Below are 6,920 nucleotides of genomic sequence, written 5' to 3'. Positions count from 1 at the left end.
CCTTTGAGGGTGTCAGGTATTTTATCCCAATAACAAGAAAGTGACTCAGACACCTAGCTAGGATCTTCCTCTTGTGGTTGCTTCCTCCATACCTTAATATCATTCTCTCTTTGCTTCTCACAGTCCTCTGGTCACCAATTTTATACTGTTTTTACATTAAATTCTGTTGCAATGGCTGATGTGGTCCCTATTTCCCGAGTGAGAAAGTACTTAGCATGCTGGACACCATCTTGTTACTCTTAGGGATGGACAAGCAGCCTCTGTGTATACCTGTGTGCCCCACCAAGTGCTAGACAGATATGACCACATTTAGCCCTTTCTGCTTGCATCCTAGCTCTCTGTGCTATTTCTGCCAAATCTCAGCCTCTTCCTGCAAACGTCCTTCCTCCCCCATCACATGCTCAGACCACATGGCTGAAGAGAGGACTGCCACGTTCTTACAGGACCCCACCTCTCCTCTATCCCATAGGCTAACCCAAAATCTGAAACAAGCCTAGGGATCAGAGTCCTTCCTGGGCATTTCGAGTTGGAATTGAGAAAAAGGTCATCTCCCCTTCAGTGGTGGAAATCATAAAAATTCCAGTTTAGGAATGGTTGGTGGCTGCACTTGCCCACATGGGAAATTATCCAGTTTTTAATGAGAACATACCTTGTGACTCAGGAGCCCCTGTTCCTTCCCCCATTTCCTACAGTTTCATCATCCAGACCTTTCCTGGATTCCAAGAGCCTAAAAAACACTGTTCTTTCTGATTGAAATCAACCTCAAAGGGCTTTTCACAGTGCACTAGCATCAAGTACAAATGTGAAAACCAAGATTGAAGGATTGCGAGACAGACCTTGTAAGACCTCAGGTCTGCCTGCCTCTGGCCTGTGCTCTTCCCACTCATTCCCACTACCTCGTTTGCAGTTAAAGACCGCACAGACTCAGGAAGAGCCAATTGGAACACGTACCGTCACTTGCACAGAAAACCCTTGGGGAGGCAAGACTGAGATCATCCCTCCCCAAGATGGTGACCTTAAAGGTCAACTCATGAAAAGGAATAAGTTTTAGGGCTCTTCCTGTATCATGGCACCAAAGTGTGCAGCATGAGTGGGCTGCCAAGACTCCTCAGCTAACTAAACCACCTTTTTCTGTAATTTCCACTGGCTGAGAGCTGCATTCGAAGGATCCTGGGGGACCCACAAGCGACACAATAGAGCCAGTGACCTTTGAGGGTGTAGCTGTGAACTTCACAGAATGGGCTTTGCTGAATCCACCTCAAAAGAAGCTCTACAGAGATGTGATGTGGGAAACATGTATGCATTTGATTGCTATAGTAAGAACCTGTGGTAATCCGCAAACGGAAATTGTTCAAGAAATCTAAAACATTATGCAGACAAGTATTTGAGATTTGAAGAGACACTGTATAAAAATAGTTAACATGGAAAAACCTGCAGTGATTTCCAGTTCTTTCAGAAACATGAAATGAGAAAGACTGGAGAGAAACAATGTCACCATGAGCAATGTGGGAAAGCCTATTCTGATCTTAGTGAGTGAACAAACGCACCCTGGGGAGCAAACAGTTCTAGGCTCTGGTGATGCATTCCTGTAATCCCACCAAGTCAGGAGGAAGACTTGGGAGGAAAACAAATGGAAGCCGACACAGGCAGCTCAGTGAGACCCTGTCTCAGTACATACAAAAGTTCTGGAGAGCTGGTTGGTGCTTCAGTACTCCTATGTTCACACTACAGTATCAAAATTATTTTACTATGAAACATTACACATCAGTGTTTGTCTTTTAGTTGCTTCACATGTAAAAGTCCAAGCCAAGTCCCAGCATCAGGAAAGGCTAAGACAGGACGATCATGGCTTTGAAGTCATTGGGGGGCAACTTGGCTTGTCTTAGCAAACTATGTATTTGCTCTCTTTACTATCTGAATTTTAAATTTCAGGGAAGAAATAAGTTTAAATTAAAACATAAAACTGTGATAAAATAGAAAAAATTGCTATGGCAAATCATGATTTTTTTTTCCTCCAGAAATATTATTTTCATGGTCAATATTTGTACAGCAGTCATAAGCCTTCATCATAGATTAAAACATAATTAATGAAACATAAGGAAGTCAGGTGTTCCATGTGCTGAGCATAGACATGGAAAGTTAGTTTGGTCAATACTTGTACTGGGAAAAGCATTTTACCAGGCCCTTCTCAGAGGACTAATATGTGGAATATATAAGGAATTACACACCCCAGGTAAAAGTCATCATTGAAAAAACTGGCAAAGGAAATGAGTACACACTTCTCAGGAAATTTTTCAGTATTTGAGTCCATTAGAGAGATAAAGATGCAAATCTCTTATCACAAAAAGAACATCTACTATGAAGGACTCAAAAAAAAAAAAGTCATCAGGTTACAAGGATAAAGGGGAGTCATTGATTGGAATGGAAACCAGTTCAGCCACAGCAGAAGTCAGTGTAGAGAGCACTCAAAAGGAGGAAAAATAAAAAAATAAAAAAACAAATGATTTCTCTGGTGTGAAAAATTTCAATTGTAAATAAGATCCTAATGGTATATTTGACAATGTGAAATAGGAAGAAAAGGGTTAAAGGTGTAGGGGATGGTGTGAATATTCTGCAACAATGCATAAGATTCTAATAAGATTACTGACATTTAGAAATGGGAGGAAAGGAGCTAAAGGTGTAGGGAAGGTGTGATACATAGGGGAAGAACAAAAAGGGAAAAGAAAAAAATGTGAGAGAATGAAAAGATGAAAATAAAGTGATTGTAGATGGGGAGGGGAGGAGGGGGTGAAGGGAGGGCAGAGGTAAGGGGAAAAAATGAGAATCAAGACTTGCCATGTAAAGGTACATGATCCCAACAATGAATGTAACTGTACTGTATCCCTAAATGTACCAATAAACTCAATAAAAAAAAAAATCTAAAAAATGGGAGGAAAGGAGCTAAAGGTGTAGGGAAGGTGTGATACATAGGGGAAGAACAAAAAGGGAAAAGAAAAAAATGTGAGAGAATGAAAAGATGAAAATAAAGTGATTGTAGATGGGGAGGGGAGGAGGGGGTGAAGGGAGGGCAGAGGTAAGGGGAAAAAATGAGAATCAAGACTTGCCATGTAAAGGTACATGATCCCAACAATGAATGTAACTGTACTGTATCCCTAAATGTACCAATAAACTCAATAAAAAAAAAAATCTAAAAAATGGGAGGAAAGGAGCTAAAGGTGTAGGGAAGGTGTGATACATAGGGGAAGAACAAAAAGGGAAAAGAAAAAAATGTGAGAGAATGAAAAGATGAAAATAAAGTGATTGTAGATGGGGAGGGGAGGAGGGGGTGAAGGGAGGGCAGAGGTAAGGGGAAAAAATGAGAATCAAGACTTGCCATGTAAAGGTACATGATCCCAACAATGAATGTAACTGTACTGTATCCCTAAATGTACCAATAAACTCAATAAAAAAAAAAATCTAAAAAATGGGAGGAAAGGAGCTAAAGGTGTAGGGAAGGTGTGATACATAGGGGAAGAACAAAAAGGGAAAAGAAAAAAATGTGAGAGAATGAAAAGATGAAAATAAAGTGATTGTAGATGGGGAGGGGAGGAGGGGGTGAAGGGAGGGCAGAGGTAAGGGGAAAAAATGAGAATCAAGACTTGCCATGTAAAGGTACATGATCCCAACAATGAATGTAACTGTACTGTATCCCTAAATGTACCAATAAACTCAATAAAAAAAAAAATCTAAAAAATGGGAGGAAAGGAGCTAAAGGTGTAGGGAAGGTGTGATACATAGGGGAAGAACAAAAAGGGAAAAGAAAAAAATGTGAGAGAATGAAAAGATGAAAATAAAGTGATTGTAGATGGGGAGGGGAGGAGGGGGTGAAGGGAGGGCAGAGGTAAGGGGAAAAAATGAGAATCAAGACTTGCCATGTAAAGGTACATGATCCCAACAATGAATGTAACTGTACTGTATCCCTAAATGTACCAATAAACTCAATAAAAAAAAAAATCTAAAAAATGGGAGGAAAGGAGCTAAAGGTGTAGGGAAGGTGTGATACATAGGGGAAGAACAAAAAGGGAAAAGAAAAAAATGTGAGAGAATGAAAAGATGAAAATAAAGTGATTGTAGATGGGGAGGGGAGGAGGGGGTGAAGGGAGGGCAGAGGTAAGGGGAAAAAATGAGAATCAAGACTTGCCATGTAAAGGTACATGATCCCAACAATGAATGTAACTGTACTGTATCCCTAAATGTACCAATAAACTCAATAAAAAAAAAAATCTAAAAAATGGGAGGAAAGGAGCTAAAGGTGTAGGGAAGGTGTGATACATAGGGGAAGAACAAAAAGGGAAAAGAAAAAAATGTGAGAGAATGAAAAGATGAAAATAAAGTGATTGTAGATGGGGAGGGGAGGAGGGGGTGAAGGGAGGGCAGAGGTAAGGGGAAAAAATGAGAATCAAGACTTGCCATGTAAAGGTACATGATCCCAACAATGAATGTAACTGTACTGTATCCCTAAATGTACCAATAAACTCAATAAAAAAAAAAATCTAAAAAATGGGAGGAAAGGAGCTAAAGGTGTAGGGAAGGTGTGATACATAGGGGAAGAACAAAAAGGGAAAAGAAAAAAATGTGAGAGAATGAAAAGATGAAAATAAAGTGATTGTAGATGGGGAGGGGAGGAGGGGGTGAAGGGAGGGCAGAGGTAAGGGGAAAAAATGAGAATCAAGACTTGCCATGTAAAGGTACATGATCCCAACAATGAATGTAACTGTACTGTATCCCTAAATGTACCAATAAACTCAATAAAAAAAAAAATCTAAAAAATGGGAGGAAAGGAGCTAAAGGTGTAGGGAAGGTGTGATACATAGGGGAAGAACAAAAAGGGAAAAGAAAAAAATGTGAGAGAATGAAAAGATGAAAATAAAGTGATTGTAGATGGGGAGGGGAGGAGGGGGTGAAGGGAGGGCAGAGGTAAGGGGAAAAAATGAGAATCAAGACTTGCCATGTAAAGGTACATGATCCCAACAATGAATGTAACTGTACTGTATCCCTAAATGTACCAATAAACTCAATAAAAAAAAAAATCTAAAAAATGGGAGGAAAGGAGCTAAAGGTGTAGGGAAGGTGTGATACATAGGGGAAGAACAAAAAGGGAAAAGAAAAAAATGTGAGAGAATGAAAAGATGAAAATAAAGTGATTGTAGATGGGGAGGGGAGGAGGGGGTGAAGGGAGGGCAGAGGTAAGGGGAAAAAATGAGAATCAAGACTTGCCATGTAAAGGTACATGATCCCAACAATGAATGTAACTGTACTGTATCCCTAAATGTACCAATAAACTCAATAAAAAAAAAAATCTAAAAAATGGGAGGAAAGGAGCTAAAGGTGTAGGGAAGGTGTGATACATAGGGGAAGAACAAAAAGGGAAAAGAAAAAAATGTGAGAGAATGAAAAGATGAAAATAAAGTGATTGTAGATGGGGAGGGGAGGAGGGGGTGAAGGGAGGGCAGAGGTAAGGGGAAAAAATGAGAATCAAGACTTGCCATGTAAAGGTACATGATCCCAACAATGAATGTAACTGTACTGTATCCCTAAATGTACCAATAAACTCAATAAAAAAAAAAATCTAAAAAATGGGAGGAAAGGAGCTAAAGGTGTAGGGAAGGTGTGATACATAGGGGAAGAACAAAAAGGGAAAAGAAAAAAATGTGAGAGAATGAAAAGATGAAAATAAAGTGATTGTAGATGGGGAGGGGAGGAGGGGGTGAAGGGAGGGCAGAGGTAAGGGGAAAAAATGAGAATCAAGACTTGCCATGTAAAGGTACATGATCCCAACAATGAATGTAACTGTACTGTATCCCTAAATGTACCAATAAACTCAATAAAAAAAAAAATCTAAAAAATGGGAGGAAAGGAGCTAAAGGTGTAGGGAAGGTGTGATACATAGGGGAAGAACAAAAAGGGAAAAGAAAAAAATGTGAGAGAATGAAAAGATGAAAATAAAGTGATTGTAGATGGGGAGGGGAGGAGGGGGTGAAGGGAGGGCAGAGGTAAGGGGAAAAAATGAGAATCAAGACTTGCCATGTAAAGGTACATGATCCCAACAATGAATGTAACTGTACTGTATCCCTAAATGTACCAATAAACTCAATAAAAAAAAAAATCTAAAAAATGGGAGGAAAGGAGCTAAAGGTGTAGGGAAGGTGTGATACATAGGGGAAGAACAAAAAGGGAAAAGAAAAAAATGTGAGAGAATGAAAAGATGAAAATAAAGTGATTGTAGATGGGGAGGGGAGGAGGGGGTGAAGGGAGGGCAGAGGTAAGGGGAAAAAATGAGAATCAAGACTTGCCATGTAAAGGTACATGATCCCAACAATGAATGTAACTGTACTGTATCCCTAAATGTACCAATAAACTCAATAAAAAAAAAAAAGGTGTAGGGGAAGTGGGAAGGGTAGGGGAAAGGAAATAAGGGAAAAGAAAAAAAATCTGAGAAAAATGAAAAAAATGGAAATAAAGTTTTTTTGTAAATAGGGAAGGGAGGAGGGGGTGAAGGGAGGGCAGGGCTAAGGGAAAAAAATGAGAACTAATACCTGTCATGTAAAGGTACAAGATCCCAATGATGAATGTAACTGTACTGTATATTTAATAAGTACCAATAAATTTAAGGAGAGAAAAAAAGGAAAAATAGTAATCCTACTAAATGTAACTCTTCCTTTTATGGCCTTGTGAGTAAATTTCCAAAAGAGATAAAGATACCATATTTCACTGTGAAATAGGAAGAAAAGGGCTAAAGGTGTAGGGGAAGTGGGAAGGGTAGTGGAAAGGAAATAAGGGAAAAGAAAAAAATCTGAGAAAATGAAAAAATGGAAATAAAGTTTTTGTAAATAGGGAAGTGGGGGAGGGAGGGCAGGGCTAAGGGGAAAAATGAGAACCAA

Source organism: Fukomys damarensis, unplaced genomic scaffold, assembly GCF_012274545.1.
Source record: "Fukomys damarensis isolate Sample0158 unplaced genomic scaffold, DMR_v1.0_HiC HiC_scaffold_1, whole genome shotgun sequence".
In the NCBI taxonomy this organism is placed as follows: Eukaryota; Metazoa; Chordata; class Mammalia; order Rodentia; family Bathyergidae; genus Fukomys; species Fukomys damarensis.
The sequence above is the reverse complement of the archived record's forward strand: the minus strand, read 5'-3'. Positions refer to the sequence as shown.